Below are 15,880 nucleotides of genomic sequence, written 5' to 3'. Positions count from 1 at the left end.
CTTTGGTGTGACCTCTGCTGGTGGCACTATGGAATTATTTTAATTAAGTCATTTTAGATGACACACTGTCGTTGTCTATCCGCGTTCAAGTATTGAGTTGTCAGTTTTTACAGAAATGAATTTTGAGGTAGTGTGGGAGAAAGGAATGAGTCTTATAAAATGTTATTGTGAAGCCATCATTGTCCTGTGATTAGTAGGAGTTTTAAGTGTGTTATTTAAAATCTAATGGACAGTTAAGGAAATTTCTAAAGAGAAGTTTATGAGCTCACCAGATTTCAATGTAGATTTTGTCTTTATTAAATGAACTTAAAGGAAGAAGCTACAGTTAAAGCTTGAATGGAAAAGCTTACCATTATTCCACATCTGGTTGTTGCTGTTTACATTCCTTTGTGGAGCCTACATCTTCATAAGATTCTTAGCAGGTAAATGTTGAACACTTCTGCTTCATCATCAAGGCAGAATCAGAGGCCATCCATACAGGCAACTGACTTGTCTGTTTTCTTCTATCTTTTTCCATGACTCTTACCCACTGCCTCATCTTGAATTATAAGCAAAACCCAAAAACCTACAAAATGAATGTTTTGTGGTTTATCTAGAAATACAGCAAATATTGCTGGGTTTTTTTGGTGAAGAAAATTTTGTGTAGTTTATTTCAGTCTAAATAAAATGTGAATTTTGTTTTAAAAAATAAGAATATCACTTAGTTTCTCTTATATGAGAAACCCGCTGTCTAAATATAGAGAAATGGTTTATTGGCCCTCGTATTTCCTAACAAATGCCAGAACATCACCAGTGTTGAAGTTGAGTAAAATGTATTAAGATCTCGCTGGTCATCAAGTTTTTCAAACTAGACTTCAAACATTTATGATTAGGTATTGGAAAGAGCAACAGATCAGAAGACAACTGCTGCAGAAAAACTAAATTGTCATATCCACGTTTACCATCAACTGTGGGGGACTGCATACAGGTGGGGCTTCTAGGGAAGGGACAGGCAAGCCAGGGTACACAGGTTTCAGGTTGTTAGGTAGCATAACTGCCACAGACTCCAGGGCACAAGACTGCCTTTCTTGGTCTGGTACCTGGCCTTGGGTGGTTAGGGCCGGTGGACAGTGGCCCAGACTGGGATCCGTAGAGGACGTGCTGGGAGTATGAGCTCTCCAGTGTTCTGTTTCCATGGGAAAGTTTGTTTGTCATCTTTTAGAAATCAGCTACTCCCTGGAAGGGAAGTGGGAGGAATGTCTGTCCAGGGTCGGCAAGGCCCCAAATGTCAAAGTATCCAGAACTAAAAGAAAGTCATATGTGGTGGCAAACAGCTATAATTCTTAGCAACTCAGGAGGCTGAGGCAGAACAATTATGATTTTGAGAGCAGCTGGGACTCTGTCAAAAGAAAGAGGGCAGGGGAAGAATTATATTTGAGGGCAGAGCACCCTCTGTATATTTTCTAAGTTCAGTTCTTATTATCTTGGCAAAAGACCATAGGTATAATACCCAACACCAGAAAGCTTTTTTGGGGGTAGAGGGGCTCACCAAAGAACACCCCCCCAGAAACACAAGGCAGGGACTATCCTTTCATGGGTGTCCCATGATTCAAAGGTTTGCAAGCACTGCTGTAGCAGGATTATTTAAAAAGGGGGAATAAGAATTAAACCAAGTAAGATTGCATGGGTGAACTGATGAATGAAACCAAAGTACTTGTTTTGCTTCTTAGTAATTGCAAATCAGCAGCCTCCCTAAGACTTGCCTTTCAAGCTACAAAGGATAACGCTTATCTTACAGGATTAAGATGATTAAAAAGTGAAAGTTCAGCTATAAAGCATCACCCAAATCTAATTACTGCTACCTTTTAACTACACTACCATTTCCCTAACTGATCATTCCTCCGCTGTATATACTGCTCTCATCAGCAAATTATTGTTCAAACACCTTTTTGGGTAGGGGAGGAATACAGGGATCGGTCCTCGCGCTTTCCCGGCAGGCGGCAGAACCACTGAGCTAAATCCCCGGCCCAAAACACCGTTTTTTTAAATCACTCTCCAGATTAAAAATCTTGGGTATGGTAGTGCATGCCTGTAATCCTAGTACCAAGGAGGCTGAGGCAAGAAGACCGAGGGTTTGAGGCCATCTTAGGCTGCAGAACAAGTCCCAGGCCAGCGGGGACTGCAAACAAAGACTCTGTGTCCGAAAACAAACCTTGGGCAGCTCCTTTTTGCGTTTTCGGCCACTGAACCTTCAATTACCTTGCTGGGACTTCCAGAGAGCACAAGGCCAGCCCGGCAGGTACAGCAGCCACCAGGGAGTGTAAGGTCCCAAGGCCAAGCTGTTAGGCAAAAGTTTCCCTAGAGAAGTGAAAAGCAACAGACTAAAGGAGCAAGTTCCGTGGATGAGTCAGGGAGCCAGAAGTGAGAGTTGCCGAAGCAACATCAGTGTGAGGTGTAGGGCAAGGGAAGGGCACAGACCATGTGTTTAATGGGGATGGGCTGATTTAATTGTGCTGCCTTAATAAAATTCCAACAGCTTAGCACAACAGGGGTTTATTGCTTGCTAATACTGTGCTGCAAGTCTGGGTGATTCTGCTGGGTAATTGTTTTTCACTGAGCAGCTCAGTTATTTCACCATGAGTGTGTGCATGCGTGTGTGTGTGTGTGTGTGTGTGTGTGAGTGTGTTTGTGTTTGTGTGTGTGTAAGAGAGAGACAGAGATTGAGACCAAGACAGAGATACTCACTATGCTCACTATGTACCCAGGCTGCTCTTCAACCTGCAATCCTCCTGCCTCAGCTTCCCAGGTGCTAAGATTACAAGTGTGTACACCAGGGTGCTTTTCTGACTGCAGAAGAGGAATGACAGATCCGGAGAGCTGGCCAGTTCTTTCTGTGCTTCAGCCTGGATGTGCAGTATGTCAGTTTTGCTCACAGACCACTGTCGAAAACTAGTCCGATGCCCCTAATAATTACCAGAGGACTGGTAAATGTGAACGTGGTAGACAGAATCCTAAATGTCACCCCTAATCTCTCCCCTCCTCCTACCTTCTTCCCATGCCACTCTTCCCATCAAGAAATGCATCCATTTCTCCTCCCTAAACCTAAGGGGTGAATAAGGAGCAAAACAGAGGATAGATACTGGGAAGTAAGACAAACACGTTCAAATGGGAAGGGGAACTAGGAGGAGGGGAGAGGGGAGGGGAAGAAGAGGAAAGGGATTTTAAAAGGAGAATGGAAGGAAAAAATGGAAATAAAGCTTTCATAAATGGGGAGGAGACGAAAGGTTGAAGGGAGGGGAAGGGGAATTGGAAAAAAAGAATTAAAATATATTATGTACAGGTATAAATTCACTATGATGAAGGGAATCATTACTTGGGAAAAATCTGTACCAATATAAATAATTTTTTTTAAAAAAGAAATGAATCTGTTTCTCCTCTCTCTAACGTGGACCGGTATTTGACTTCCTTTGTCCAATAGAATGTAGGAAAAATATAGACACAACTTAGCCCTTAAGAAGTGGTACTGGTCTGGGATGTAGTTCACTGGTAGGATAGTTGTCTAGGATCCATAAGGCATTGGGCTCATACCCTAGCATGAAAGGGGGCGGGTGGAGAGAGGGAGAGAGAGAGAGAGAGAGCGAAAGGCAAGGAAGGGAGGGAAGGAGAGGAGGAGGGAGGGAAAGTAGTGAGGCATAGTGGCACCCTGGGAAACTGAGGCAGATTATCACAAGTTCCCCCTCAGCCTGGCAATTTAACAGCTTAGCAAGACTCTCTCAAAATAAAAATTTTTTAAAAGGCTGAGAATGTAGCACAGTGCAAAGGCCCAATACCAGAGGGGGAAAAAAGACTCAAGACCAGAATATGCAGCACCAAAATATGCCTCCTTGACATAAGGATTTATTAAACAAAACTTATGGGAGGGCCTTGTTTTGGATTGACCTCCTGTACTGGCCCCAAGAGACCAGACCAACCTGAAGAGGGGTCACCCATTCTAAAAGCCATGTAATCAATCAAACTGAGACTCTAAGGAAACAGATCTTAAAACAGACCAGTTTTTCCCGAACACAGGAGACACCAGTTACCTGAGTAAGTATAATGAGGAAGTACCCCTGCTTTAATGACAACAAAAACATATTACTGATCTGGATACTGTTTCCCCCTACCACTCTGTTTCCTTATTACCTCATGTTCTGCTTCTACCCAGGGAGTTTTCATTCTGTCCTCAGGCTGCCTGGATTCATGAGTGGCAAATAAAAGTAAGTTAGAGGTTCTTCAATCCCCAGAGCCAAACAGACAAAACTGCGGCAAATTTAGTTGTAGATCTGTGCGTGGAACACATGCCTGGTCAGCTTAGCCTGCTGGGATTTTGTTTTGTGATAGAATACTTTGAGTGTTTTGGAGAAGCTGCTCTAACAACGAAGTAGAAGTTACCCTTTCGTGAGAGAAATTCATATCCAAAAAGAAAATCTCCACTTTCAGGGTCAGTATTACTCTGCATAGCAGGAAGGGAAGGATGACTACATTGCCAAACTTATCTAAGGAGAAAGCACTCAGTTAAATCTGCATAATAAACCTCGCCCCGAAACTGAAAGCCACCTGCTGGAGACTCACTGTTTCTCTGGCTGGCTGCCAGGTGTACAGTATGCCCTACTCCTCCCCATGCTTTTGCTTTTTATCATGTTAGTTGCTCATGATCAACTGCACTCCAGAAATACTATGTGGAAAATTCCAGAAATAAACAATTCCTACATTTTAAATTGCATGCAGGTCTGGGTAGTATCATAAAATCTCACGCCATCCCACCTCTTACCATGGACATGAAATAACCATGCAGGTTATCCATGAAATGACCTGCCCGTTAGGCACTTAGTTGTCATTTAGGTTATCAGGTCAACTGTGGCATTTTTTAAAGTATTTTAGGGCTGGGGATTTAGCTCAGTGGTCTCAGTGCCTACCTTGCAAGCACAAGGACCCGAGTTCAATCCCCGGCACCAAATAAATAAATAAAAGTTTTATTAGTATGTGTTTGCAAACATAATTAAATTCATCTTGTGGAATCAGTCCATACACATACTGCACCTTGATCATTTTTGCTCTCCTTGCCCTCCTCTCCACCTCTCCCTCCAGGCCCCCTTCTTATCTCTACAGCCTACCTCCACTTCCTTCCAACTCTCTTTTATTTTGCTCTTTATTTTATGAGCCTCTCCTATGAGAGAAATCATGCAACATTTAACCTTCTGCACCTGTCCTCCACGTACAGAAGAATGAGTCTAGATCCACATCTCTCACCCTATACTAAAATAAACCCAAAATGGATCAAACACCCAGATATAAAAACAGAAACGCTAAATCTGCTGGAAGACAAAATTGGTAAAATTCTCAACGACATGAACAGAGTCCAGGACTTTCTGCATAAAAAACCCCAGCTACATAAGATATAATACCAAGAATCAACAAATGGGATTATATCAAAGAAAAAGCTTTTGCACAGCAAAACAACCACCGGAGCAAAGAGAATCTACAGAATGGGAAAAACTTATGTCAGCTGTGGTATTATTATCAAGCTAGGACGGGCTCACTGCCTGACTCACACAGAAGCCAATACGACTGTTGCCCAACACGAGTCCTGTCAGCTCAGGGCTCAAAAGCCAGTACTCGGGAGATGAGAGCTGATGGGAAGGAAACAAAGTTTATTCAAGTGTTGGCACCCTGTAAATATTTGGGGCACCCTCAGAAAGACCACCCTAGGGAACCGGGGACCTCTAAAGGCCTTATATAGGGAAGGGGAGTGGACACAGGGGGAGGGGCCAGAAGACCACGCAGGGTCTGCTGGGTGGGGTCTTCTTCATCCAGGAAATCTCTGTCTTTCTTTCTCTGTCTGTCTGCCCCTTCTGCCAGGCTAGAACTTTGCAACTGACCCTGCCCTCTGGGGACTAGTTCCTGGAATTCCTGCGGCAAACTTATCACTTTTCTGCAAGTTCAACATCACAGGCATTAGCATGCTTTGCCTTAGATGACCCACAGGATTAAAGGCTAAGGAAGAGAATTAGACATTACCATGTTATCTGGAGGTCACCAGCTATTCTGGGTTCTGTAAATCGAAAGAAAGATTATTTAGCAGTTGACACCTTAATCATTTAAGAGCAGATTTCTTTAGAGTTTAGAATTCTGAGCAAAGGGAGGAGAAGCATCTGTGCAAAGGGAATTCCTAGTCTCCTTACACCAGGACACCAGGACGCCAGAGCCTACAACAGTGATGGCGAAACTCTTAGGGACAAGTGCCCAAACTGCAGCCCCAAACCCACTGATTTATTGCCAAGTGCCAACACTGCAATTAAACCTGAATGCTGAGGTTTTAGTTTAGAAAAAAGCAATTCATACATTAACATCTGTTGTCTTCAAAGAAAAGCGAGTAACATGAGGGCCATAAGTTCACCACCACCGCTCTATAACCTCAACTCTGTCTGCAGAGCGATTTACAGGAAGGAGAGGGTAGAAGTCACTGGATGATCAGATGGTGAGAAGGGGAATTTTAGGGTTTGTTTCACTGGTTGGTTGATTTTTTTGTGCAGGCTTCAAGGCTCATGATGCCTCTTCACAGGCCCCTTGCTCCTTCTCAGGGAAGGAGGTGTCATGTCCTGTGCCAGGGGTGTGTGACGTTAAAAGCCCATTCACTGGACGAGCAGGTTTCTCCCACACAGGTCCATTCTGGAAAAGCTGGTTCCAGACTGTCCTGGAGTAGACTCTTGAGGCGTTTCCTGAAAGACAACTTAGGAACTTTGTCATGTGAGGAATTATATCCAGGTGTCTACACCTTCACCCGATTTCACTATTCCCACAATGCTTATGTCGAGTCACCCTTATTTTACTTAATAATAGCCCCAAAATGCAAGAGCGAAGACAGGTAATACAGAAGTGCCTAACAGAAACCTTTGAGTGCTGCCTTCGAATTAAAAGGAAAAAGTATAAGACATTTAGGGAGACACCACACTCACAGGACTTGTATACAACATAATGTTATAATTGTTCTGTTATATTATTGTTGTTCAGCACTTACTGTGCCTACTTTATAAATTAAACTTTATCACAGGCAACTGTGTATGAGAAAGACAGAATAGATAACGTGTAGAATCTGGCACTAGCCATGGTTTTGATAGAGGGATGATATAGGATATAGGATAAAGGATATAAGAAAAATATTAAAACTCCCAACCTGTTAGATGCCTGATATGCCGAGTTTGGGTTCTCTCTCAAAGAATGAATTCTAGGAACAGTGGAGGTTAAGAGTAGGAAATATTTATTGAGGGAAGGACAGCTTCTGCCTGAACAGGATAGGAAGGGACCCAGAAAGTGGATTTCCCATGAGCCCATTTCTCAAAGAAGTTTTATAGAGCAAAATCACGAGGTGACCATAAGATGGGACAAAACCAGTCAGCCAATAAGGTTACAGGTATAGGCACTTAGGTAATATTGATCCAGTTGGGAAGCAGGTCACACGGCAAGTCTATATGGAAAGCACAAGGACCTTTCCTGGAAGGGATGGGTCAGGAGGTCTTGGTCCCCTACCCAAGGTGACTGATTCCCATTTACAATATCAATCATGGTTCACCCTTTGGGGAAGTACGGAGGTATAGACATTTTATCCACAGTTGTGCTGTGTCCTTATCTTCCACGCTGAGCAGACTTCTTCGAGGGCCTAGTCCTATCTCACTGTCTATATATTTCTAGCTAATTTAGCTGCCTACAATAGTTTCAGACAGCCAGTGGGGGGTCTCAGAACTTATCCTTTAAGGACAAAGAGAAGACTCCCTATGGATCAATAAACTGTTTGTTTATCTCTTATTAATTTGTAATTTGGAAAACAAACAAATAAATAAATAAAATTTGTATTTTGGAGAAGGGTCCCCACTAAGAAATATGAATGGGATAAAATTATTTCATCTCCTCTAAACCCAAATGCTCTTTAAATCAGCGTATGTGCTCATTTACCCGTTACTGAGTTAAATCTTTGACACATACTCATTTTATAGTTGTATGAAAGTCAGGCTTCTAACTTTTTAAAGATTGACAGAGTCCACTAGCATAGTCCTATAGTAGCTGAATTGGTCAATAATAATCCAAGTTCTTCTGTACAACACAGGGAGAATTGCAAAGCATTCACCCAGCAGTAAGTAGCTACACTTCTTGAGGAACACCAAGAAGGGAGCAACAGCCTCAGAAAAGGCGGGGAAAGGAGGCCAATAACCCCAGCTTTCAGAATTGGAAGGTCAGATACCTCCGCTTTGGGGGCCTCCCCCTGAATCCGCACTGGTGCCTAGGGCTTGGTGATCTCCTAGGCTTCTGTTGTGTTATTTTTTATCTCTCTTGGGATAATGGTAGCAGGAATAACAGTAGAGTGCTGTTTACAGTTACGTGGAAAGAAATGAGGAATTCTCTCTCGACTCCTTTGTTCTAACTGTACTAGTCCTACATAATCAGGCCATATTTTTATGATCCAAATTATAATATATAATTTACATCCATTTTAGTTTTGAAAAACTTCTAAACTTATTACTGTAGGAAATTGTTTTTACTATTCTTGTATTATTATTGCTATTTCTTATCTTCCATCCACTTTTACATATATGACATTTTTCACATAGATATATGTTTTCACATTTAGAAGATTTGTATAAGGCATAAAATTTTTCACATAGATGTAATCTTAAAGTGGATGCTGGCTTACATTCTACTTTTTTAATAGGTATATGCCCATAAAACCATAAATATATTTCATGTTTCTACAAGTCCTTCATTATTTTCATTTTTAATAGCTTGTGTTATATTTTCTTGACCTGTGTGCTCTACCTTAACAATTTGCTTATTGTTGAGAGTTTGGTTTCTTTCCAAATTTTTGCTCTTATAAACCATGGCACAATGAACATCTTTCACATATAGATGTATAGGAACATTTGCTTCTGCTTAATTATTTCCTTGGGACTCATTCCCATGAAAGGGAGTACTGAGCATTGAGTGTCAACAATTTTATGGCCATTGAAATATGCTGTTGTCATGTGCTCCCCAAAAAAGGTTGTGACTACTAACAGTCCAACAGTTTATCTATTTCCCATAGATTCCTGCATCCCTGATACAGTGGGGTTTTTTAGTGATTTTGTTGTGGGTTGGGGATTTGGGGCTTTTTGTTTTTGTTTCTGAGACAAGATCACACTATATAGTTCAGGCTGGCCTTGAACTCACCATGTAGCCCAGGCTGGCCTTGAACTCACCATGTAGCCCAGGCTGGCCTCAAACTGGAAGTGATCCCTCTGTTTCAGCCTCCTGAGTACAGAGATGAGAGGCACACACCCAGCTGATTTTATTTTTGTTTTCCTATAAATTAATAAATGTACAATGGATTCTCAATTTAAATGCTGCTTGTGATTTCCTGCTTTCTTTCTTTTCTGCCTAAAGAAAAATAAGCACGGTGGGGCACCTATCGTATGAATTATTTCTAAAGAGAATGGCCACATTGCCTCCAAGGCTTAAGAGCTGGTGGGGACAGGAACTGCAAAAGATTGTGACAGGAAACAAAGCATGAAAGTTATAGCCATACAGCATGAGCCTCAGGAGGATCTGACTCCAGACAGGACTCAGAGATCCAAAGGGGAAGCAGAGCATACGAGTAAAGTACTGGTGCAGGAGAAGTGTAACCTGCTAGATGTCAGAAGTGTGGAGTTCTTGTCCCCTGAAATCAAAGAGTGAATTCCAAAGGATAAAGGAGGTTAAGAGTAGGAAAGGTTTATTGAAAGACAGCTCCTGAGAGACAGAAGGGGTCCCAGAAGTGGGTGGCCACTAAGGCCCTTTGTCGGGAGTTGTTTATACAGCAAAGTCACAATGTGCATGCAATACGGGTCAAACTAAAACCAACCTATAGGATTACAAGTATGGTGGCTTAGCTAATACTGATCCGATAGGGAACCAAGTCATGTAGCAAGTGTACATGAAAAGATCAAAGGCATTTTTGGAACTGGATGGGTCTGGATGTGACTGAAGCCTGTCTGGGCTTTACTGGATCAGGTGATATCAATCACCACACAATCTCAAGTGATTTATCCCTCAAGGAGGCCTAGTCATTGCATCTTTTTTTTTTTTTTAGTTTTAATTGAGTTTATTGGTACACATTGCATCTTTATCTTGAGGCCTGGCCTTCAACAGATGTGCCTCCAGCCACAGTTTTGGGGTGTTCTTCTTGTCTTTTGCACTGATCATCTTGAGGACCTATCTTTTAGGGTCTGTGTCTAGATGTCCCCTCAAAGCCTCATGTGGTCATAGGTAGGACTTTTCAGAGGTTGCTGGATCTAGAGTGTGTGACACTGGGGTTGATTCATGGTGCAGTGCTAGAATCAAAGGCACTAGGGTTAAGGGTGTGAGTGCTGCCCACCCTAAGTAGCCTGGATAAAATACAAGGGATATAAAGACAGGTGGTGATCCCTTGCTTGCTTTGCTACCTTCTGCCTGCCATGGACTGTTTCTCCTCTGCATTACTTTTCTGCCACACCACCCTGCCTTGGAGCCAGCCAACTATGGACTGAAACCTCTACAAACTATGAGCCAACTAAACCTTTCCTCCTCTACTTTGGGTATTGGGTATTTTGTTTCGGCAACAAGAAAAGTAACTAAGAGACCACCCCTGACTACCTATTAATTTCTGACTTAGCTGCCCATAGTAGTAAGGTTGTATCACGTATTAAAATGTCAAGTAGGAATAGGATCTTGAAGTAATGCCTCGGTTATCTTTTCTGTATGAGTTAAAAGCAGGCTCAATAGGCATCATCCTTAAATATAGTTGCATCTGTCAACCAGAACTGCTATAACAAAACATGACAAGCTGAACAGCTTGAACAGAAATTTATATTCTCACAATACAGTGGACCCTTGAGTTTCGACCAGTCTGACATATGACCCACTTAAACTATGACTGGAATTTTAGTTTTAACTTACAAAGTCTTGAGTTATGATCCAAATGCTGGCTGCTTGTGCTTCCAGATGGTCTCAGATACAGATTTAACCCTTAAAGAATTCTGGAAGGAACATTACATCCTTTCCTATATGGGGTTGAGAAGTCCTGGGCCTAAGGACACTGAGGTCTGCCTGTATACAGGAGAGAGCCTCTGAAGGCTATGTAGAGGAGCCTGAGCCTTCAACTAACCAATGTGAGTTACAACCAGTCCTCATGAATGAATTGAGTTCATAAGTCAAGTGTCCACTGTATTGGAGACTGGATACCCCAGATCAGGGTATCAGCAGACTTAGCTTCTTCTCAGACTTTCTCTTTGGCTTGTGCATGGGCACCTTTGGGAAGAGGACCCAGGGTGGTACTACTGAGCTGCATCTCCAGCCCTTTCTATTTTTTATTTTGAGAAAGGTGTGACTAAATTGCCCAGGCTAGGCTCAAACTTGCAATTCTCTTGCCTCAGTCTCCCAATTAGCATACTTCCTTGGTGTGTCTTCATATAGTTGATCCTTGGTCTATATTTGTGACTTAACCTCTCTTTTTGTAGGGATATGAATCACATTGAATTAGGGCCCACTGTAATGGCAGAAAAACATGTCAAGCCAGTTGTGCGAGTGGTGGTGCATGTCTGTAATCCCAGCACTAATAAGGCAAAGGAAGGAGGATTGGTGTAAATTCGAGGTCAGACTGGGCTATATAGTGAATTCAAGATCAGCCCAGCCGGGCATGGTGGCGCACGCCTGTAATCCCAGCACTCAGGAGGCTGAGGCAGAAGGATTGCTGTGAGTTTGAGCCCAGCCTGGGCTACATAGTGAGTTCCAGGTCAGTCTGAACTACCTAGTGAGACCCTGTCTCAAAAACCAAAAAAACAAACAAACAAACAAAACATCAGCCCAAACTGTATACCAAGGCCCTGTCTCAATAATAATAATAATAATAATAATAATAATAATAATAATAATAATAGTATTTCTTTAAAAATTAAGTCTCCAAATGCAGTCACATTTGAAGGTCCTGGGGTTCTGGGCATGTTGGTGCATGCCTGTAATCCCAGCACACAGGAGGCAATCCTCCTGCCTCAGCCTCCCGAGTGCTGGGATTACAGGCATGTGCTACCATGCCCAGCTATTAATTTTTTTTTTTTTAAATTCAAAGCCAACCAGGCATTTTGGCACATGCTTGTAATCTCAGCATTCTAAGAGTCTGGGCAATTAGTTGTTTAGCAAGGCTGTCTCAAATGTTTATTTATTGTTTATATAAAAAGGGCAGAGGAAGTAACCGTGAAAAGACCCCAGGTTAAACCCCCAGGACCACCAAAAACAAAAAAAGCAGTTTGAAAATTAGTGAGGCCAAGATAATTAGGAGGAAGTTCTTCTTTAGTACTGCCTCCTTCACAGATAAGGAAAAAGGATAATCCTTAATCTCAGAAACAGTTTTCATAATCCCTTTTCTCTTTATTTTCTCCCATCCTATTCCCCTTGCCCACAAGAAACCACCTGGCGCTCTCGTCCCAAGTGCTCCCTGGCTGGGCTTTGTCCGGAGGATTCAGCAAACTTCCCCGTAAACCCCTCAGCTCCTGCCTGAGCCTTTCTCCTCCAGCCCTCTCTACATTTCTGCATCACACAAGTTCAGAACCGGTCTGGCCGCATCTGCTCTCTCCATCCCCACTTGGGGGTGGATCAGAGGGAGGGCTGAGGTGGCGGAAAGGTGGTGTTGGTGAAAACTGGGGATCCGGGCCCCGGTGACTAGAGGCATCGGTCACACCCTCCCGCACACCCCAGCCTACCCCGTTCTTTGCTCCTGGGAAGCTGCCCTGGACACCCAGCCTGCAGCCTCCTCTTCGCTCCTCTGCCTCCTGGTGACTAGAAGGAACTGCAGGACACTCAGCCTTTCTCTGCACCAAGATGGAGAGTAGGTACCCTAGAATCAGCAAGGCATGTGAAATAAATCCCTCAAAGATTAGACTTGCACAGAGGACACCGAAAGGCTGCTGTTCACTACATCCCCCACCGCTCTTTTGTTCCCCAGTGCTAGGGTTTGAATCCAGAACCTTCATACTGACTACATCTGCAGCCTTTTTATTTTTGAAACAGGATCTTGCTAAATTGCCCAGAGGACCTTCCTGCCTCAGCCTTCTAGAGTGCTGGAATTGAGGTAGTGAAATAGGAGGTTAAGGCTTAGCAAAACTGGCTTGAGGAGGTCGGCATGACCTGTTAATTACAAAGATCCAGGAACACATCCCCAAAGCCCTGCCTGTGGACTCTTTCAAGAAGACCAGCAGGTTTTCAAAACTATGGTTTAGACCTGACCTCCCTCTGGGGAGTGGGATCCCAGCACTGCCTCAGGACCCAGATGTAGAAGCGCTCAAGGGTTTCCTCAGATTTGGACAGTATAAAAGGACACGACTTTTCCTTACAGTAGCCTGCCCTGCTTTCTCCAGGGTGTCCTTTAATTGCTTTTTCTTCTTTTACTCAGCCCAAGCTCATTCTGCAAAGACAGTTTTTCTCTCACTCTTCACTTTTACTTTCTCAAATAAACTTGGCCACCGCATTTTGCTCATTTTGTTCAGTTCTCTCCCCTCCCCATACCAGGGATCCAACTCAGGACCGTGCACTTATGAGACAGGCGCGGTGCCACTGAGTTGAATCCCCGACCCCTTGTTCAGTTCTTTGTTCAAGATGAGAAGAACCTGGAATCCAACTCCAGAGGGAGAAGCAAACAACTCAGAACCTGGTAAGGTTTAATTGGTGAGCCACTTTTTTTTCTTTTTTTATACCAGGAATCAAACTCGGGTCCTTGAACTTGCGACGCAGGCAGCAGCACCACTGAGCTAAATCACGGGCCTGTGAGCTACTTTTAAAAGGAGCTGCCAGTAACATTTTGACATAGCCAGGAGATTCCAATAATAGTAGGATAGAAAAAAAAAAGTTTTCTAACAGGCAGAAAAGAGACAAGGAAATAGAGATTTTAAAACTGTGTTTTTAGCTAGGCATGGTGGTGCACACCTGTAATCCCAGCACTCAGGAGGCTGAGGCAGGAGGATCCATGAATGTGTGAAAAGAGACAAGGAAATAGAGATTTTAAAACTGTGTTTTTAGCTAGGCATGGTGGTGCACACCTGTAATCCCAGCACTCAGGAGGCTGAGGCAGGAGGATCACCATGAATGTGAAGCCAGTCTGAGGTACATAGTGAGTTTAAGGCCAGCCTGAACTATATAGTGAAACCTGGTCTCAAATAAATTAATTAAAAAATAAATAGCATGTGCTTTTGCCAACTTCCTTGAGATACTTTAAGCCAAAAGTAATAACTCAAATTCTGTGATTAATGTAACAGAATCCCATCCCCTACTACCTCCAGCCAAAAAACAATTTTATCCCCATGTGCAATTCATTTCACCATGATTTTCCTTTCCATACAAGTTGTGTTTTGTTCTGTATCTTCATTTAATGTTATTAGGTCTGCTTGGGTTTGTTTGTTTGCTTTTTGAAACAAGGTTTTGCCATGCAGCCCAGGCTGGCCTTGAACCCTCAGCAGTCCTTACATCTCAGTCTCCCAAGTGCTAGGATCACAGGCATGCACCACAAAGCCCAACGGTTCTCTTGTATGAGTAAAAGTCTCTAACTTGGATTCATTTTTACATCTGTACAAGATTTATGATTTTTTTTTTTACTGAAAAATATATTTTTAAATGGTCAAAAGAAGCTTAAATTTCAGGATGTCTTCTGAAGCACCACCTCATTTTGTTTTGTTTTGTTTTGTTTTGTTTGCAACAGAGTCTCCCTATGTAGTTCAGGCTGAACTCACTATGAACTCACACTTGAACTCACTCTGTAGCCAAGATAGGCTTTGAACTCCCAGAAATCCTCCTGCCTCAGCCTACCAAGTGCTAGGATTATAGGTGTGTGCCACCATGCCAGTCTGTATTACTTTTCTTAAGGAGATCCCCAAATTGGAAAAACTTCAAGCATACTAAACCAATATCCACTCTTGTGCTGACTGCCAGCTCCTTCAATCACTTTTAGGAAGCTGAAATTTGTTTTAACTGCTGTGCTGGGAACCTAACTCCAGCCTTGGCAAGTGTTTCACCATTGGCCACACCAGATCATGTATGAAAGGCCAGTAAAGTAAGTGATAGCAGGATTTGCCAAGAGTTGAGTAAGTACAGAAGGAAAATTATTGCAGTTCACATTTGAGAGGCAGTGGGGAAGTCAGGAGCAGAGGCTGAGCTTAGAGCCTGGAGGTAACGCTTTTTTACCAAGGTGGATGTGGGTGAGTCTGATGTTGGCCTTTGGCAACAGCAGCCCTGTTTGAGAACACACAAGTACAGCGTGTGCTTATGATCTTGGGGAAGTTCACATTTTGGCATCTTGAAATACTGGTAATCACGCACACACCTGGAGCCCAAGATATGGGAAATGTTCTTAAAGTAGGAGATTAGGGCGTGGCCAACTAGCTGGGCAAGAGGGCATGACCTGTCAATCACAAGGATCCAGTGTACATGCGCAGAAGACAGCTCCCAGGGACCAATCAGAAAGTCCTATCTTCAATTCTGGAAGAAATCAAGCAGGCTTTTGATAGGACAGCCTGAAGCGTGGGTGGTACATACCGAAGCTGCCTGCCATTAGCTTCATGGCCACGGTGAGCTTTCTTAGTGGCTTGCTCCCTCTGCGGAGTGCACTTCTTTTCCTACCACTAATAAATGTAAAACCTCGCATGTTTTGTCGTTTTTTGTTCAAGACGCCAAGAACCTGGAAAGAGTCTACAGAAGCCCAGAACCTGGCAGCATTCTCATTGTCCTACTGTCCATAATGCAAAAATGTTTTTGTCGTGCAAGGACCTGAGTTCAATCCCCGGTACCAAAAAAATAAATAAAAAAGTTTTTGTCTTCCTATGTTCACAGCATTGAA

The sequence above is a fragment of the Fukomys damarensis genome, unplaced genomic scaffold, assembly GCF_012274545.1.
Source record: "Fukomys damarensis isolate Sample0158 unplaced genomic scaffold, DMR_v1.0_HiC HiC_scaffold_19, whole genome shotgun sequence".
Classification (NCBI taxonomy): Eukaryota; Metazoa; Chordata; class Mammalia; order Rodentia; family Bathyergidae; genus Fukomys; species Fukomys damarensis.
The sequence above is the reverse complement of the archived record's forward strand: the minus strand, read 5'-3'. Positions refer to the sequence as shown.